Genomic DNA, 21,756 nt, shown 5'->3' on the forward strand with positions numbered 1-21,756 from the left:
ACGAGTATGCATATTCACATACGGACTACGACTAAATTCCATTTCATCGGAAACAACTATGTACATACTTGTTTGTAAAATATTGAAAATTCTTAAGTGAGAGTATAACGTTACAAATATTTGTACGTATACATATGTAAAACAAGCTTTTTACTTTTAAGATATATTTATTCTATAATTTTACATTTCTCGATATCGCAGCAGAATATCGGTTTATCCTATGAAAACAGTCGATTACGTAAAATTTATTCCTGATAATTAAATTTAATAAGAAACGAAAATTAAATGGAACAACGTTAAATGTAAATTTCTGATACTCTTACATCCGTGTAGTAACGTTCCTACGACCTGCCAAAGAACTTTTCTTCAATTTTCTTCATGATCTACTTACAAAGGGCTATTTATTCGATACAGTATTTTTCCTTTGGCCTACATCTTTTCGATATCGTAACGTAGCACAGAGGTTAGTTCTCGGACTTAATTTGTTTACGTTGTAAGAATATAAATAATGCCCCACATTAACCTTGAAAGTTGTCCTTTTTATCTATAATACCAAATCTCGTAAAGAAATAGATAAAATGTACGATAATCTGTAATATCCTTGACTGTATTAAAACACTCGACTATTATTATCCTGTTATTATCCCTTATACTTATATCCTATTTCTAATAAACATTGAGAAACATATATATATATGTTATTTTTATAAAGTAACATTCTCTCGTTTATTAATACGATAATCTAATTAACACGTTCGCTTTAATAACGTTTATTAATACGATTCTATTCCTTCGTTTATTAAGACGATATAATGTAAAAAGGGAAATACCTATACTTGTCCTAGGTTATAGGAAATAGGTATTTAACATTTTATTATTTTATGCAACAACATTCGCGCGAAAGTTATACAGCGTAGTGTTAGAAAGTTAATTGTCCCGAAAAAAGAAAATGATTATCAAAACAAACAAATAAAATAACCAATATTCACGAATGACTATAGCTCGTGAATTATTAGAAAATGAATTGTATAAAAAAAAAAAAAAAAAAAATATGTGAGATACGAGAAACAATATTCTAGATATATGAAAGAAATGTTACGAACTATATCACCTAACATAAAGTAGGCTAAAATGACAAAGGAAATCTCTAGAGAGGGTAAACGATAAAACCGCAAATATTTATTACTGATATAAGGGTAACTGAACCTCGCTATCTCAGCATAAAAATTCATCCACCTCTGAAACATCGAAACAAACTGCAAGTCCAATGCTGGAGTTGTAATCAAGTCTAGATGGTTCGTACTGATTGACAATTTTCCATGACCTCTTCACCCTCCAATACCCTTTTCTACCATCACCACTCCTCACACTATCCATCACTTCAATACCCCTCTTTTGAAATCGCGTTTCGTTTCTGTTGCATATAAAGCCGCGTTCGTACTGATTATTACGGATATGCGAAAATTGTTATTCGGATTAACCAGAATTGTACAGCTTCGTTCGAATCGATGTTAATCGAATAAACGAAGCCCATACAGCAGTTAAGGGAATTACTTACGCTGAAAACGATGGAATATTTTAAAAGCCCGTTCGGTAAACGAAAGGCAATAAACAAATTGATCAGAAACAGGTTCTGCAAGCCCTTGAAATAAATATCGAAAGTAATTGAAAATAAACAAAGTTAATAGAGTTCAATTTATAGGCCAAAATGTATTTATTTTTTAATATATTTCACTTTTAAAAATTACGTACATAATATTTACTTCGATAATTTTCTAGAATACCATTGTTGCGTTATATATCGTCTGCTCGATGTCATAAAAATGTTCACACGTTTAAAAATATGGTGGTCCTATTTAAAGTAGAACAAAAGTTAGTTTCAACATAGCAAGCATCAGTCAGGAAGGATCGATGCAAAATTTTGTAATTAGAAGAATATCTACGAGATACCTAATATTGATTGCACTTGACTTCCTTTATAATGAATTTATCGAAAATGAAAATGTAAAGGCAGAACGATAGGGTCTGGAAGCGGCTTAATGGAGTCAAGTGCTGGACGAGAAAGAACGAATAAAAAAGAAAAAGACGCGCTATGTCATCTGAAAATTGGAATATTCGTTTGCTCGATGGCAACCCCGCTTACTACGTTCGTTTATATTCGTTTAGAGATTGGTGTACAATCGGACGTTTCATGTTCTGAAGAGAAGATTAAATATGAGGAAATTAATTAACGGTGGCGTCCATTTTTATACGACATATCGAAAACAGGTAGTCTCTTGATTCGATACGAAACTAAATTAAATAAAAAAAAAATTACTAGCGGGAGAGAAAGGGACAGAAGTTGGAATTTGTTTTTCTACAAATCCTTACAAGTATCTTAATTCCTTATCGTTCAAAAATTTTCAATATAAATTGTTGCGAAAGAACAGCATATTTATTTTACTTTTTATTAATCGCTTTTCATCCTACCATAATAGAAATATTTTATACGCGTATTTCGTATTCGGAGCCATTGATAGAACTGCGAATCGACGAGTGTAAATACGACGTGTTTTTACAGCCCTTCGAAGTTTGCCACCTTAGACACAAGTGAGCTCTTGAGTAACAATAGCGTCAAACAATGGCCACTCGGATTAAGATGTAAATTAGTTCATAAGTCACAACATTATGCAATTGTCAGCCGCCACGAAATACCCATTGTTATGCCAATAAACTTCAAAGATTCGAGCATTAAATTACAAGTCGGAAAGGCTTTCCACTTTTATCGACATTTCTAGACGTTATGGTACGAGCTTAATTTCCTACAATAATCATGGGTGTATGCGAAGTTGTTATTGAATTACCTTCTTCATGAAGCAACCTTATTACTCTCATAAGCTTAATGGCCTAAATGAAAGAATGTCGTTTTATTATACGCCACGACATACTCTAAAGTTATGAAATATTCCAAACGTCTTGCTAAATAATTCGTAACTGTTTCGTTATGCGAGAAGAAACTGAGAAGCATTTTTTATTAACATATTTTCTCTAACTATATTATCAATTTGTCACAAAACTAAAAATATCAACGAAAACAGTTATTTGTATCCATAGACTAGTTATACAGCCAAAAGTTTCGTTTATTTTTAATTTGCTATTTAACCATGATACTGATACGATTATGTATCAGAAAGATTGTTTGAAAAATGTAGGTAAACATTAAAATATATCTGTATTTATGTTTTATAACTAACACCTTTTTCAAGGGCCATATCTATGTATAATAGAACAGAATTATTATTAGGATCCATAAATGACACGTTTTTGCTGCATTAGCTCACTGCTCGCCTATTTACTAAATCCAATAAGTTAGAAAAAGAATCGGTAATGAGTTCTTTCCATTATGTTACTTTTACGTTTCAGTTTCGTAATAACGTATAACTTCTGATTCTTGTAATTCTGTTGCTGAAAGCTTCCGGCAAATAATTCCGCATTCATTAAGGAGATATTATTTTAACATGCATATACGCGACGCCAGCGATTTACCAGTTAATTCATGGAAATAAAGTGGGAACTTTAGCGTTCATTATTTTCCTTTCGGGTCAAGGTAGAAACGAGCGCAGAGCTCAGTGTTATTGCTTCTGTGTCCCTGGACCCATAACTATATCACCTTGAGCGTCGCTATCCGCAAACAATTAGCATAAAGATAATAACACCGTGGAAAAGCTAACGACAAATATTTCCTTATAGAAAGAAGCAAAAATTCAAAAGGTTTTAAATAAAAATACGCTTAAATGTACCTACTTTTGAAAATTTGAACGAAAAGGCGGTGCACATTCATGTTATTGAATAATATGTATGTACTATAAATAGTTGCATCGTTCGATCGATTCTATCTATGCTCCTAAGAATGCTTTGGAAAATTTACAACATGCAAGTCGAAAAGATGAAAATAATCGGAGGAAATATTTTTATTCTTTAATCATTTTGCAAATGTTATCATTATCCGAAATACGATATTATTTATCTTTATCGTTCCTATGATTGAAAAACTTCTTAATCTTCTATACAGTATATACAGCATATAACGAATCAGACTCTAATAATCTGGCCTTGTTTTCAAAAGGACCGTATTATACCTTAAATTAATGAACATATTAATCCATATAGCGAACAACGAAGGTACTTGAACGGCGTGATAGGAAATAATTCATCGTGTAAAAATTACACAATGGATTGCGATTTGTCGAAGCAACTTATATTTATACTACCATATGTAGCTTCAGCAAATGTACATAAAATTTGTAAAAAAATTCTATAACATGTAAACAACATTTACTACAATTAATTGTGAATAGAAAGAACATGTAGCAAAAGTTTTCGAGCGCTGTGCTCGAAGTAGTTCGTAATTTATAAGCATGTATGTATTTACCTAAAAAGGCCTGACTGTGAACAAATAGTTTTCTCAATGCTTCTAACAATACCTACTCGAGAGCAAATGGAAACGAAAAGTTAACATCTGTAACCGGCAATGCCGAATGGGAAGAAATTGGAAACAAGTAAACTGGAATGAAAAATTATTATTAAATTACGTAAGGAAGGAAAATTGCATAGAGCATTTTCTATACAGAATTAAACGAATGATCCACTACATGATAAAAGTGTATAATACTGACAGAAATATTGCAAATAAATCACGATCCGAGCGTCGAAAGAAATCAGCTCGAAGAAGAGAAATTAGTTCTTCGTGAGGTAACGAAAAATTCTTTTTGTAATATTTACATCGAGATTGGCATCAATGATTGTTGCAAACTTTAACAAAGAAGTATACGCAGAAGTTACGCCAAAGAATTTTATTGAAAAATAATATTGCCATCGGTTCGATAAAATAACAATAGAATAAAAAGTTTAAGCAATTTGTGATTTTAGTTTATTAATATAGCCCCATTTTGTCAACGCTTGATAATCAAACATTAAGTCTTTTTTGTTAGCCGACTAAATGTATGTCACTGTAACACTGATACGTATTGAATTTTTTGCTGCGTTGATAGCAAAGGTCACGTGTCGATATCTTTGACACATAATAAGACAGTAACGTACTTACTTGCATTTAATGTTTTTCATACATCTTCTACACGTGTGTAAAGTTTAACGTTCGGCTCGTAATTCTAGACATAATATACATATATGTACATCGTATAATTTCGTATATTTTAATCGCCTCGTCTAATGCAAACATTTCATGCGTTTGTAATCTCAGCTCGAATCTATTGTAATAAATTTCGCCTTATTCATATACTGCGTTACAAATGCTGAAATTAATATTTTTATTCTTGAATTTATTAGATTTTGTTTGTAGTTAACATTATTTTAACGTTCGCCGTTGGTGAAATAATTTTTGAATAAAAATGATAAAAATAAATTTGGCACGGCACTGCAGCACGCTAAATACAACATCGTACAATCATCGAATAGTTTCAGTTTGAACTGGCAACGTTTGCAAGCTCGTTCATTGATCGATTTTGGTGACTTTGGTTTTTGTATACGTAATCCCAGTTTCCTTCGCTCAATCTCGTGCCATGCTGTCGTTGTATAGAGCAATTATAATATGTATGTATGCAGGTTTACGTATCAAATACACGTATTTCATGATTTTCATGCTATAAGAGCCATAACTACCGGTATAACATAATTAAAAGTATCGTAACTAACAGTCAACATTACTGTCATTCATCTTTAAAGTGCCATTTAAATATGAAACATAGAAAGCGTAACTGTCAGTATAACAAGTATAATGTAGTAAACATATGTCACTGTTAATATTCTATTCTAACAATCAGTACTGCTACCACTCTCTCGCTTCAAAGTTTCATTCTCAATAGAGATAAATGGAGATATAGCAATACAATTTACATGAAAATGTGGTATGTTTAGTACTTGTAGTTGTCACGGTATACACTTATGCACGTCCAGAAAACCAACCGTCTTGTAATTGCGATCATTGCAATAACGAAGTAAAAACTGATGTAAAGGAGGAAAATGAAAATGTATTATCGACGACGGAATTGTTATATAAAGAAGACAGCGATGGCGATGGCAATCGTACTATTTGCGCTCGAAGTCGCGATTTCAATGACCGTACCTTCCCAAGCGTTTGTCATATGTTATGTTACAATCGATGTCTCGTATTGCGACTTTCTACTGTCACAGTAAATGACACGAAGAAATATGTCGTGATCGCATATAGAAACAGTAAGTAATAATAATGAATCACTCAGTACGTAATTTGATCAATGTGTTTTATCGATCCATAGATTACTACAAACTACGGGACGGTGAATGTTGAAGGGTTCCATGGAACTACGCTGTGACGTCATGATGTTAATTGGCAGTACCACGAGGTTAGTAAATTCTTCGCAATTTAGTAAGCATCGATATGTAAACAATTTTATACTTGAAATTGCCATATGTATACTTTATACAAATAATAATAGATATATTTGAATGTGGATACTTAATAAATTAAAAGTAAAACGACGAGACATGTATTGCGTATGTTACGAGTGATTACCGTGAGTGTAATATTATAACTCGAATAGCAATATTCTTTGATTATTGTACAATAAGTAACAAAAAAGTTATACGTATACGAGATTATAGCGAATAATATGTTTTGAGTAAATGATATTTTTAACTGGCAATGACCAAAATATTTTATCCTTTTCTTTAAATATTTTGATATATAGAAGTTACCTGTTACACTGTCATTTTTATCCATAATATATGAGTATACTGTTATACAAGATAGTGTTAACACATTCGTATTATACACCCATAAATATATATTAGTATTGACAAACATTCTATGTGAGCTTAATTTTGTATAATACAGATTAAAAATTATTCTATGTTAATAAACAAATGGTACACGGTTTTTTCACGTTTTACCAGTTCAACGATATTGCCTCATCTCATTTACATGCAGTAGTTTTTCCAAAGAAACAAAAATTAATGCGTAGATACACAGAGTGTTCCATTTCAATCTATTATTGCAAATATTTCGAAAAATATATTATACACATAATAACGCAAAACATCTTTTTCTCTTCAACATATTTTCTGAAATATTTATATATTATATTTTTATATATACTCTAACAGAAAATATTTATTACATTCAATGCATTATACATTATTTAAAATATATAGGTTATATGTTACATATTTCTCAGAAAGAAACACAGCTTGTCTCAAAGGGTAAAACATAGTTCCTGAATCGGTCGCTATGGTGCGTTTTGAACGACCCTCTATTCTCGCTTATGAAAACAAGCTGTAGCTATAGTAAATACCATGGAACGCAGCGAGAAAGCATACTTACCTGGCGTAGAGATTACCATGATCAAGAAGGTGGTTTCTCCAGGGTGAGGCTCTTCCATTGCACTACGGTCGAGCTGACCTCTGCGAATACCCCTAATGTGGGTATCTCGGACGTACAATTTTTGTTAGTCGGGACTGCGTTCGCGCTATCCCGAATAATTAATTTTCAAAATTAATAAAGCAGGTTTTTTGCAATTCCTCGCAATAATTCATTGCAAGTAATACTTACGGAAAGTAAGTGGGGGATCACTCTTGATGCTGCATAATTTTAGTAAGTATGTAGTTGGAAGTTGAATCGGAAGAGAGAGAGGCGGAATACTATGAAAGTAGTGCGTTCTAACTGTATATAAATATTACTGTATACTGTAATAAACAGTAGTCGAATTTCTATCGTGTACGCAAAATATACTCTTATCTTTAAAATTGCAGTTAATTCGTAGATAACTTTTAGAGAAATATTTACAAAATTAATTTAATAGTAAAATTAAATTAAGTACAATACGTTAACAACTAATGAATTAAAATATAGTTCAGAAAGCTCAAAAGTACTAATATTAGCAATGTATAAAAACACGCTATATCACACATACAGGCCATTAAATTCTTTCTAATTATTAAATATATATTTTCTTTGAATCTTCAGCATGATTTATTTACCGTTTTCTTTCAGTCAAGTAGCATTATCATTATTTTTTTTTTTTTGGCACATATGTAGGTCCTACAATGTCATGAAATTTAAAATTACAGCCTACGAACTAATTTGTTAATATATATGTAGAAATTTGTAATTTATATAAAATATAGAAATTTAAAGATATATAATCTAAAACAAAATCGAAATTTACAAACACATTTTGAGATTGTACGTAAAAATTGAGAATTATTATGTATAGACGGTCATATAGATGGTTCCAAGTCGGATCAGCCTCCTAGTTCCAAAAATCGCCGTTATGCAGTGCTAGCTACGCGTACGGTTTCTCGCAGTTACGTTCGGACTCTATGGGCATAAGTAACTCGAAAAACGGGACGAAAGCATACTTACCTGGCGTAGAGGTTACCGTGATCAAGAAGGCGGTTCCTCCAGGGTGAGGCTCTTCCATTGCACTACGGTTGAGCTGACCTCTGCGAATACCCCTAATGTGGGTATCTCGGACGTACAATTTTTGGTAGTCGGGACTGCGTTCGCGCTATCCCGGATAATATTATTGGAAAAAATATTCTTTTTTTTACAGTTGTAGGAATGTTTCGTACATTGCAGAGCAAGGTAATTTTCCATTTGCTCTTTTCTATTAAAGAGTTCTTTATTAAGGGTTTGTACTGCGCTACTAAATTCGCTACTAGAATGTAGAAGTTGAAATTAAAATTTGTAGCCAACTTCAGTGAACAATTATACCTCTTTATCAATAATGACAAATTTACAGAAGTGACGAATGATATAGGTATAATTTTTATTACGCAATTATTCAGCAGTAGAATTTTATTGTTCGTTCATTCATATTTATTGTACAAAAGAAGTTTAATTCTTTTTTTTGTACAGTAGCATGAATGTTCATTAGTTGTTACTACTTACTCTGTTAGTAATCGTTTCTTTAGTGCTTAACAACATTTATTTCACTTTTATCCGCTTCAACTTTCCTTAGTTACTATGCGTATATACGTATTAGAAAGACGATAGACAAATACAAAGAAAGCTATAAATGCTGGCTTTAGAAGAGACAGCTCTCGTGACCTTTGTCTTGTTGCTTTGAAAGGACACGAACAAAAAGATTTTTTTTGGACTGTAAAGATGGTTATTGCGAGAAACGAAGTTATTCCAGGATTAAAGTTTTTACGTTGCACTACCATATTTGACTTGAGCCGATTTATATGAATATTTCTGACATGGATATCTCGTATAATGTACAATATTTGGATTTTATTATTAAAAGTCACATTTTAAATAAGCAATTTAGATACATAAGATACGTAAGATCTTACAATATACATATTACTATAAGTTTTATTATTATTTATTATAAGTAGTATTGTTCTGAAAATCGGTTAGTAATGAACTTAATAATCTACGATCATACTGGATGTAGCTCTTTTGTTTATATGCATTTTTCGTTATACAATTGTTTATGACTGTTTTTGGTACTTTCTTGTGTGATTTTACAAGTCCACTATAATTTGTGACGAGCTTATACGTGAATGTTTTAATTTTCCTTTCCTTATTGAAGTAGTTGCTTTCCATTCCTTCTTACGAACATGTATTCAATTCCTTTTGTTTCCGAGAAGCTGCTTTTTGTACTGTATTCTTTGTTTTACGATTCTGTTAGAATTAGGATATTTTCTTTACATACGTAAGTAACTTGCGCGATGTATAATATTTAAATGTCGTATACCGTTGTAAGCAGGGTCTAATAACAAAACTATGAAATTGAAAGAAGAAATAATTAAGAACGTTCAATCGATTCAAACAGCGAAGATTCTCCCTGCAAAAAATGTTATTTATTATTTCACAAAATTGTACGTCGTATGTTTGTTATTTATTAAAACTAAAAGTAAAAATTTAAAAGAGTTTTTAAGCATAAGTCCGCGTGAATATCACAAATAATGACTTCGTAACTCTATGTTCGTAGTTCTAAAAAGTATGAATAGTAGGATCTATGTTTGAAATCGAATGTTTCAGTTATATGTTCTTAGCTTTTTATATTTCGTGTCTCGTAATCATTATCTCATTCAAACTACTTATCAGTCTAATAATGTTCTATAATTACTATGCCAATATACAAAGTGATTAAATAGTACCTTCGTGTCTCGTTTTCGTACACAACATCTGAATACGTGCATATGCCTAATAACGATTCCACATTCAAATGAACATTCCGAATGTTAATTCACGTATTTGTGCCAACAATAATAGCGAGCCAAATTATAGACAGTAGAGTACAACTTCCAAGAAATTCATACTCCATAGTTTGTAATGCGACATGCAGTCGAAGGAAAGTAGTCGAAATAATTTTAAAAGTTTTCGGCTACTTGGAGAGCTTGAACGAAGTTCAGTTCGATTTAGAAAAAGGGGAATATATTATATTTTATTTATGAAGCGAGCATGCTGTATATTTTTAACGAAGCTGCGTTAATTTGATTGAAATTCATTTTTTCGTTTACATTACACGCAAAAGTCAAATGTTCTACGAGTATACAAATTATATAACAATGTTTCGTTCGAACATTTAATGTTATAAATAAATGCCAATATTTTCATTTTCAAATAAATTCCGTATATGTATAATAAAAGTATTGTAACAATTTATAACAAATTTATTAACATATATTATACAAAGAAAGTTAATTAAATCTAATCTTCGAAGTAAAGTTGAATTTTGCTTGGTACTTGTCATCGATAATTGTTTCTTCAGATTATGTTAAAGATTACATTAAATAGTTGCTGGAGTCGTAAGGTCGAATTACACGTTAGTTCCAAATATCACCGTTACGTAGTGCTAGCTATGAACGTAATTTCTCGCAGTTGTAGTTGCACCCTATGGGTTTAAGTAACTGGAAGAGCCGGAAGAAAGCATACTTACCTGGCGTAGAGGTTACCGTGATCAAGAAGGCGGTTCCTCCAGGGTGAGGCTCTTCCATTGCACTACGGTTGGGCTGACCTCTGCGAATACCCCTAATGTGGGTATCTCGGACGTACAATTTTTGATAGTCGGGACTGCGTTCGCGCTATCCCGGACAATTAATTTTTAAAAATAAATTTTATTTTAGCAAGCTTCGTTGAACTTCGTTGTTCACGCAATATGAGTATTCTTCGTGAGCCGCAAAGTAGTCTTCGTAAAATATATTACGGCGTGTACGTGAATCTTAGAAATAACGCATCGTAGGAATTGGTGTTAAAGTTTGAGAAAATTCACCTTCGTATTACGTCGACTACGCATGCTCGTAAAAAAACCAATCACGCGAAATTATATGCCCTTCGAAACCATTCAACTTTTACCCGAAACATCTTTCGTTAAAATCATTATTTACGCAGTAATGGAAAAGTGACTTGAGTTACGCGTCCCATTTTGTACATTATGATTAACAAGATGACAATCACTTTTTATGATTTCTGAATTACGAGATATTATAGCTTTGACATATACATAGAACCAAAATTTGGAAATTCCTTTCCGAACACAAGTTTTTAATTACAGATTTTTTTGCACACTGAAAGTTCGAAGATAGCAATTTTTCTAACAAGATCGTTCAATCCCAATGTGATTATATGTGATATCCGAATAACCCCAAAGATATAATAATAAATCAACAGAATTAAGGATATGTATATAGACGTAGAATTTCGTAAGTTCCAACTTGCTTATAAGGAAGGATTGGATTAATATGATCGGTCGTATAACAATTATCTAATCATCCACTTGTGATTAAACTGCGATGTAACCTGTAACAAGTATTTAGACTTCTCATTAGGAAGATAATTAGAAGGGGGTACGAAATGTAAGATCACAGTGTAAAGCACAGGTGGCAGTCTCTAGTTAAACGATATGGGAAGCACATGGCCCGTTTAAGCATCCGTGTGAGGGGCTGTCGGACGTTTCCGTATGTCGGCCGCTCGAAACGTGTTGGAAGTTAACAGGCCAGCTGGTCTGGTTTAGTGGTGGTTGATGCAGGTACGGTTTGGATAGCAGTACGAAGGAAAGGAATTAAACAGACGCGGAGTCCTCGCAAATTGAGTTGAACGGGCCCGGAATTTAAACATTCAAATTAGCCTATTTAGCAAGTCAAAGCGGCTAATGCGTGCTCGTTGATTTTGCATGCTCTCAGATTCTAATATTCGATCGATATTGCTGCATCTTTTCTTCGTTTTCCACTTTTATTTTTTGCCCTCGTACTATGTAATTTCGGCGCGGAATTATCGTTTCGCTCGTGTTTGCGATCCGTTTCCCTTCGGATCATATACTAAGATAAATATAATATTGTTTTCACCGAATAGATTTCTCGAACGTCGGATGTTCGCTTAGTTCGAATTAGAATTTCTATCGAAATTTGAATTGTATTTGAATCGAATTTTGGATCGAAATTTTTCGGATTATTTTAGATTTTATCTCTATTTTTACCTATAGTTTTCGTCGTTTATGTATTATTTTCACTAAAAAAATGTTATCACCATCACCTTTGCATTCAGTTTTACTTATTGCTAGAGATATAAAATTGTATTTGCTTAATTTTTCAAATATAGCTCTCGCGAATAGACGGCGAAACGAAAACTTTATTAAACCCGGTTGTTGGTAATCAGCGATATTCAAATTTTGATCAACTCCGTTTGAGCTTTTGTATTTATTTAAAAAAACGAAATATCGTCCTGTATTATCTGTTTTATGATTACGAATAATTAATACGAGTAATTATAGTTGAGTTTATGCTATATTCTTCCCTACGAACTAAATATTTCCGTTTATATGGCAGGTTTGCTCATCGACACGTGTCGTATTTATCATTTTGTTATTTTGCTTGCGATCGCACGGAATGATATAAAGATATAAAATTAATTTTTAAATAGCACAATTCAGTTATGTTATTTGTATAATTGTACGTTGTTTTATGCATACGTAAATAATTGTTCCAATTAAATGGGTACTTTTTTACGCCTTTCTTCTCCTGATTTCGAGCTGGAGGGTTATTAGTCAATTAATCTCCAAGATGACAAATAAAATTGCGCCGAGGAGACCGCGGCTTGATAACGCGTGGCAAAATGCAAGGCTATTAAACTTTAGTATTTGCAGAATTCAGGAAGGGGTAGACCGCCCCAGGACGAGCGGAGCATCTCGATGCGATACGCTATGAACCGTTCGAAAGAAATGGTGCTATTAGCGGAATAAAGCATTTTCTTTAAAAGTTTCTTTCTACGGAATCATAATAACGGTCTAAGAAAAATTTCGTCAATTCAACGAATACCCATCGAGTTACTTTGTTACTGCTCTGTAGAAAACAATCGTAATATAAACGACCAGACAATTTGATACTTGTCAAGTTTTAACAACTCGATCGAATCGTTCGAATTACGATCTTTTTAGGGATTACTGAACATTTTGAAAGAAACTGTGGTACGAATTAAGGATGTTGGAAAATGTATTTTTGCGTGATTTTAATCTTTGTTATCGAAAGGGTACGAAGAAGGTCTAATATTTCAATACGCTTTTGTCTCAAAAAGAGATCAATTTAACATAAAAAATTACCATCTTTATCGCAACACGTAAGATATAAATTATAGTCGTTGTTCTTTAAACGTTCCATTATCTACGATCCACTATCTTTGTAGAATAAATTATCTACAAATATTAACTACGATATCGTCCATGACGACTTACGTCGCGTCATTAATATCAATTAAAGTGGAACCAATTAAATGGGAAGGACGATTGAACGCATCGATCAAAATGATCGTTTGTATCTAATAATATTTGCACCGAATTAATACTGGTTTGATTATACGTTTTACGTATCTGCATGGCTATGTCAGCATGACTATACATAGCCATACAGTGTACTTATAAATATGTAAATAACTTCAAAGGGGATGTCACCGGTAGCTTCGTACGAAGCCAATAAAACTATGTAGAGCAGGATCCAATAAAATCCGTACTTCTGAAACACACGTATGTCTGCTCTAGCTGGTTTCAAGTAGTAGTTACAAAATTTCCATAGTTGATCGGTGCCTTTGAGAAATCAAGAAATAAAGACGTCAGGCAGCAGTTTGAACGAAAGAAAGGGGAACCGGTGAAACGTATCACGGTATATACGTTACTTGTATATTTACATACATGTCTGGTGCACTTCCTCGTCTTTCATACGAGTGTAAACAGCAACTTGTTTCGGCACTTGGATAGCTTATTCCGTCTATTCGATCTCTCGTTAATGCTATTTTTATCCAAGGCACGGCGGATGTTAATATTTAATGTCATAGTTAAGACAATAAATATTTCGCTCGCGAAAGTATCGAACAGGTAGACAAATTTTAAACGTATAGGTACATACGTCGCATATGCTTTGTACGTTTTGTGCAGTCGCGTATAATAGTACAACGGAAAAAGCGAGTGGAAACAAAAGAAGAACGTTTCTTCGCCCGAAACTAAATAAAACCGTATAAAATCGATAAAATCGTCTCGAGTTTGAAAATTTCTCAAGTAAAAATAGTCGGCTTTCTCGATACTTGCGTGATCTCTGCGACATAGTGACGTAGACACGCTTGTACTTACTTGAACGGGCGTCGTTACAGTGAAATTTCAATATCTTTTGTATAACACTCTCGCGAGTCATTGTAGATACAAATATGTATGTAAGTTTAATCGAAAGTAATGGAAAAGTGCAAATACACGTATCTACTATTTTCATACGTAGCTTGTATACGGAGATTTTTGTGAGGAAGAAGAAATAAGATTCAACAAGAAAGATTACCAAAAGTTATTTTCATTTTTATTATAATATTTTTTAAATAATATTTTATTCAGTTTTTGCGTGTGTTTGGATCCATTTATCGCGCAACAGAGAACTACGAAAGAATTGAATTTATGTAGTTGGTCCCTCTAGTTATTAATTATTCGTTTCTTAGTGCTTCTTTTACCTAAGATATCGCAAAAGATATAAATTTATTCCTCGCAATTCTAAAGACTGTTTTCACCTTTTTTGCTAGGTTGACGAGCCAATATTTTGCCCAGAATTATTTTCCATATACATATCATTGAAAGTGGCATCTATGGGCTCTACATTCTTTTGTTAGTAGTGGAATACTATATAGGATTCGAACAAGTAATAGATTTGTAGAGATTTTTGAATTTTATTTATTGTTTATTATTCTATTCAAATTACTCGGTAATCAACTAGTTACTGGTATTTGAGATGCAAAAGTATTTTTAAATTAAAATTTTATGTTTACAAGGAAAATAAAGGGAACGATAACTTAAATAATTATAGAATAACGATGGCGATATAAATTAATAATAAAATTCCAGATTCTTTTCTTTTCATTCCATACACTTATAGTCTTAAGGTATTGGTTAGTGCTATTATAAAGCAAACCTTTGAAATATCTTCGATTCATAAATGGAATGTGTGGCTCGTGGTCTATCGTATCGCATTTCTTCGATAGTTTCCTGAGACGAATAATGCAAGGTAATGGAAATAAATTCGATATCATTCGTTCACTTATAGATTTTTTATGCGCGTAGATGGTGTAATAAATCATTTCAAATAATCTTTACGTAGCTACTTCTCTTCAGTCCCTTGTGCAAAATGTTAAAAAATAAAATCATGTTTAAATCGTGTTTTTTTTCAGTAACGTGTAATTGTAACGTGTAATAATATAATTTAAATATAGAAAAAGAGGAGAGACATATTTTTTGAAACGTATCGATAGAAGAAATCCAAGAGAAAATAATACAAGGTAAAAAATTGTCATTAATATCGATAAAACGTCGTCTTAAGATATCAAATTTTGTTTCGCTTATCGTAAGCGTTACTCGTTACTAGCGTGTTTTCTTTTATTTAAATGTAAAATTACGGAGTGAGGTACGACCGTTATTAAATATTTATACTTTATTCTCTTTTATAAACTCGAAATGTCATTCTTAACGCTCTGTATAACGTTATTCGTATTATCTTCTCCCATGAGAACGCATTTAGTTTCTATATTCAAAAAGCAAATGCGGTTATAACGAAAATTAACTGTAAGTTCTATTAACGGAGGTCCCATTCGTCGGTATATTCATATTCGTGATTAAAGCATCGGCGTGTTCTTCAAAGCGAGTCCTCTATTATCGGATGGTCTAACTTACGACGACTATTCAGCCAAAACAAAACTCATACACGACCGTATTACTACCGTAGCAATTACTTTTCTACCGCTTTAAACGCAGTGCGACTAATCAGAATTTGTCAAATAATATTTCCGCGCGCGGCATCGCCACGGATTCGTAACGAGTAACGCGAAAATATAGGAAGGGAAAACAGTGACCTGTTTTTCGGTCAATCGAGACTCGAATAATATTACTCGTGCAGGCACGATCGTCGGAGAGCGTTGGAGGAACTGGGTAAAATGTAGCCGTTTCCAGTCGTGTCGGTGGGAGTTACGAAATTGTAATTCCGTAGCTTTCAAGTGGTCGTTCTGCGGCGATCGTTATCGATTCGATTATTCGACGGCTGTTTTCACCGTGTTATCGGCACGAGGCAGGGCGCGAAACTCGGGGATGAAACGCGAAAAACAAGTTAGGTGGCTGGTAGCTCACGGAAGGGGACATCTCTTCCCCGCACGCCGGCGCCGTTTCTCCAAAGGATTTTGAGTAAACAAGACCAACCGAACTAAACTCGCCTGGCGTTACTCGTTCTTACTCTCGCCGCTTACATATCGCATTTTCCCCATGCTCCCCCTTCAAAGGGGCGAGCTATCGTTTGTCTGACTCGTCTGTCGACTAAGTAAGAGCGCATAGCGATTCCGGCAGAATCGTTTCTGACTGACGCCGAATGATCGCTCAACCGTTTTTACTCCTCATTGTTCCGATAACACCACCGTCTCCGCCATCGTCGCCTAACCCTCCTCCTATTACGGAAGGATTGCTGCAAACGAATGACTCGAACGTACGACTTCGTCACGCGCTACATTTTTATTATCAACGATATGTATATTGTGCATGTGAGTATTATATATATATATAGGACAAATTTGTTATACTTCCGATAGTTAGAAAAACGATTATACTCGTACAATGTATACCTTGAAACAAATACGCTGTGTAAAATTGCACGCGCAAAGTTGTTATTTAACGCGCTGCGATTTCCTTCAACGCGATCAAATGAAATTTCTGCAAATCAAGAGTATCGAGTTTCGAAGTCTTTTCGATTTCTTTTGAATGGAAATTCTTTGAGATTACTTTAATTTCCGTTGTTATAGAAGTAGCGCGGTATGCAGCATCGGAATGTAATTTACTTTTTCGATACGTAAAATTCATGAAAGGTTTAGAAATACGTACACGGAATGCGCGCAATACCTATACACTTAAGTTTTGGAATTCGAACGATGTGCCGTTTTAACAGATCTTAGTAACTTAGGTTTTTGTTTTTTCGTCGTATTTTCACAAAGTATACGTTATATTTCATTTCAATATCGAGCAGCGTGTCGTAGTAGCTTACAAATACGTCGTTGCATACGGTCGAAAGAAAGAAATAAACGCGACAGGCAGTGGAAATAATTGCCAATGAAGCTTCGTTAAAGCGAAGTTCGTCTGTGCACACAGTAAGGTAAATATTAATTTCAATCATTTACGAACTAATCCATGTACTATAAAAATACATAGTAAACAAACACTAGGTCGATCGAACTTTATCGTTATCTACTTCCATTATCTATTCCAGTTATTTTTGTCTCTGACCGTATACATATAAATAACTATATATTACTACGACAATACGTATAAATCCGGTATATAAAATGAATATTTTACCGATACGATAAACATCATTAATAGCTATATAATACGAATTTGATAACGATACACGACACAATATATTTTGTTTTCTTATGATTGCTTTGTATCGTTTATATGTATATCAGCCGAGTTCGATAAAATCAAACGATACATATTGCGTAAATTGATTAACTTCTAAAAGAAGAAATGCAATTTACGTTAAAAGAAAAAAGATCCGTTCTATCGGCAATAGTTTCTATGACAATTAGCTTTTCTACCTTACGCAAACCTGTCCATTTGTTGACACGTGTTATTACTAAAAATAATCCGATGAGAAACACGCGGCTCAAATGATAACCGCAACGATATAGAGTCATGAGAAAAGTCTGTGTTCGACGTTACTGCTTTATTCTTGCGCGCTCTTTCTTCCATTGTGTGGTTATGCAATCAGGGGCAATAAAGACGCAACTATTTGAAGGAATCATGATTGCCAATTGCCATGGCAAGCTCTAAGGGTACAACGTTAATGTTCGTTTTCCATGAACCAAATAACTCTCGCTTGGAAAGGGGACTGATTGACATAGCGGCTCGTAGCACGAGAGTTACTCCGACAAATCGTAGAAAGCATACGGACGAAAGTATCGTAGAGCGGAAGCTTGCCGTTGCGTGCATTTGCACGGACTCCTAGCGTTAGTAACTTCCGTTGTTATTGGCCCGATCATACTTGTGGAAAGAACCTTTCGAGGGAACGATACCGCTTACAATTATGTCTGTAATCACAGTGTCGTTATAAGCTCTTGACACTCGATAAATTCGCTTTTTTAAATATACAACGGATTACGAAAGTATCGCAGAACTTATAGGATATACAAGTTCGTTAATATAACATCGCTTAAAGTCGAAGTATTTTTTACATTAGTAAGGAGTATCAACATAAAGAGGTTGTTATAAAGCGGTAAAACACGCTTCTGTAGTAAGGTCGATGCCCGTAATAACGCACGAGGAAGCAGAAGGCAAACGCGTTGACACCGTTCGACGATCGCATCGTAAGAACTGTAAGGTTCATCGGTGAAGCAGTAGAAAGGAACAATTTCATAATATCCCCTTTATGACGCGATAAATCATCGGTAGTGATGTCTCGTGAAGTCATTAAAGTTTGATCTCTGCTACATCTTGACACCTTACAGAGAAGCTTTTTTACCGTACACAGAATACGACACCTACGGGTACGATAAAATCTTATCGATTCGTGAGATATCATCGAGTAATTTATAACGTATTTGTAGAAATAGTGAAATTAATCTTTGCTCCATTAATTACCTATCTATACATTCGATCAAACGATAATTAATATACATGTTTAGTTAATTAATATACATCTTTGCACACGAGTTGTTTGCAATTTATTGTCCATTAAAGAGAACCTGTACATCTTGCGGTAATTTCCAACGATTAAACTTTCTCTTTCTTTAAATTTCCTCTTTCGCTTAAAGCTATTTTCTGTTATGTAATCTATCATTACGATGTCGTGTGTAATAGTTGGAAAAGGTGTCGAGGATGAGGCGTTTGATCGTTATTAGACAGTTACGTGTATTGTACGTTGGATAGTTTAGCTTACTTGGAGATTAAGTGAAAGTGTATTAGTCTAGTGCGACCGATCTTAAGTCTACTTAATACTACTTGTTCCCAAGTTTAATCATAGTTTTACTCCTGCTTGGTATTTATTGTTACATATATCGCGGTTACATATATGCGATAGATGATGATGTAAGATGAATAAGAGATTGAGGGCAAGGGTGGACCGAACCACATTTTTTCTGCGAATGTGAGTTTACAATTAATATTCATTCGTTTCAACGATGTGTATTAATTAGAGAAAAGCAGAGATTTAATCTGGAAAAGACGTTTTTCTGCTTGTTTCTACTTGTTTCTACTTGTTTTAGACAAGGAATTAATAGTCTGCTTATGAAGATTCAAATCACTTAAATAAAACAAAATTGCTAGTTTCCTGAGTATCGAGGTTACTCTTAGAGTTAGTTGCCTCAGATAATGTCTCACGTTCGTCAATATTTAAATATTTCACATTTACTAATATTTATTCGAATATTTTTACTTGAAAAATTACAATACTACGTTGTTGTTTGATTTATCGAAGATCAATATGCTTTGCTAATTTTGCAAATTTTTAATAGAAAGTATAAGAAAAAGCACGTGGGCAGCACAGTTTAGGTATCGAAATCATTAGCTCGGTTGTACAATAGTTTCGTGAGTCCTTTTACTTCCGTATGGTGGTTCAGGGTGGCACGCAATAACCTTTGAACGATTTCTATCGCGTGGCACCATCGTTCGCTATCTTTATCAAGAATTTCGATCGTCCCTAATCGACCAATTATTTCGCGGCACTTCAATTTTTCGCAATAAACCACTATCGGGATTTTCGAGTCAAAGGCCGCGTACCGATATAACGTGTGCCAATTTGTTGAATCATTAAGATTTAAAAAAGTTTATGCAATCCCCAGATATTTCATATACAAATATAAATCAGTGAGATTAAATATAAAAGTATCAATATAATTTAATACTTTTTGATCGCTTCCCAACAGTTTGCACCGTTTCATCCGTATTCGTATCTTTTCATTGATTTCATACTTTTGTTATTGGTTTGGCAATCTTTTTTGCCATTAATTTTTTTACATTCAATCGCACCAACCACTGTATTCTTTTATTTTTCAATCCTCCATCAACATCCGATGAACCTTGTTTTGCTAATATAGACAATGGCGAGGGAAAGAACGTGTAAAAGATAATTTTACGAAAGGAGATTACAGTCGATAAGAGTTACAAATTAATATAGTTTGGCATGCTCCGCGACAAATGATTGCTACTGATGTAAGAAAAGATATCTGATATAAAGGTTACTAATATTCACGTACACTGACAAGTAGCAATTTTAACTGTAACTTTACATTGGTAATATAGTATTATATATAGCGTACAGGGGATAGTCTAAACAGGAGGCGTGGAAAATATAAATTTTTAGGCCTTATAAAAAAAAAAAAATAACAAATAATTTATATTTAACCCCTTAAATGCGTACGCGTGAAATTATCCCCATATAGCTATAATATTAATTTCGGGTAGATACAGACAATTTCTTGCTGCATGTATATATGGATTTGCAGTATATTTCTTAAGATTACTATTTTCTTTCTTTGACGGCTTATTATCTCTAATGAGCATTTGCCATGACAAAGAGGGACAGTTACGATTGCATGTCACGTGAAAATCTTCTTCGCCTTTAGCGAAGTTAAATTCTCACCTAACTTGGTTGAAGCTAATCACCGGCAAACCAGGAACGTGCGTGGTTAACCACAATTGCACGCGACGTGTGACAATTGACAACAATCTCTTCATTGATATGTGTAGCATATTCAACAGAAAAGGATTGCTAGAATTCGAAACAGGAAAGTGCATGCATTTTATTTAATTTATTAGATCGTTGCATCGGATACAATTTTCACGTTTCCTTCGCGCGTGCTAGGTTTTCTTTGTCTTTTAAATTATTCCAGAGAACGTTGCAAGGTTTTCAATTACTCAAATTCATTTAACGGTCGAACGAAGATTTTAGTTAAAACAAATGAAATTTTTAGACAAGGGTACATAGTATATATTATTCGTTTTATTAACTCTTTGAGAAGAATAGAATTTTATTTTCATTTTCGATGCTTCGAATTATTTTAATTCAAAGTACTATTGGAATACAATGTCGATAAATTTTCGTAAGCTGAAGGTACACGAAGCAGTAAAGAGCTTAGGATTAATCTCAAATAGAAATCTTCATTTTTAACTAATTTTTCGGAATGAAATATCGAATCATCGCGGTAAATTTTGTTACGAATCTCGATTTTTTACGCTGCAATTTCTCTGTTACTTAAGCGAACAGAAAGAATTT

The 21,756-nt window shown here is 33.5% G+C and overlaps 3 non-coding genes across 3 annotated transcripts; all 3 read left to right on the forward strand.

The window, feature by feature from the left end:
• The first annotated feature begins 7,349 nt into the window (after positions 1-7,349).
• LOC138185338 (U1 spliceosomal RNA) lies at positions 7,350-7,512 on the forward strand. Its single transcript, XR_011174589.1, has one exon. It is a non-coding gene; the product is annotated as a U1 spliceosomal RNA (small nuclear RNA).
• An 878-nt stretch (positions 7,513-8,390) lies between these two features.
• Positions 8,391-8,552, forward strand: LOC138185337 (U1 spliceosomal RNA). Its single transcript, XR_011174588.1, has one exon. It is a non-coding gene; the product is annotated as a U1 spliceosomal RNA (small nuclear RNA).
• Positions 8,553-10,920: 2,368 nt separating this feature from the next.
• Positions 10,921-11,082, forward strand: LOC138185336 (U1 spliceosomal RNA). Its single transcript, XR_011174586.1, has one exon. It is a non-coding gene; the product is annotated as a U1 spliceosomal RNA (small nuclear RNA).
• The last annotated feature ends 10,674 nt before the right edge of the window (positions 11,083-21,756 follow it).

This window comes from Bombus flavifrons, chromosome 11 (genome assembly GCF_040668555.2).
Source record: "Bombus flavifrons isolate JBK064 chromosome 11, iyBomFlav1_principal, whole genome shotgun sequence".
Classification (NCBI taxonomy): domain Eukaryota; kingdom Metazoa; phylum Arthropoda; class Insecta; order Hymenoptera; family Apidae; genus Bombus; species Bombus flavifrons.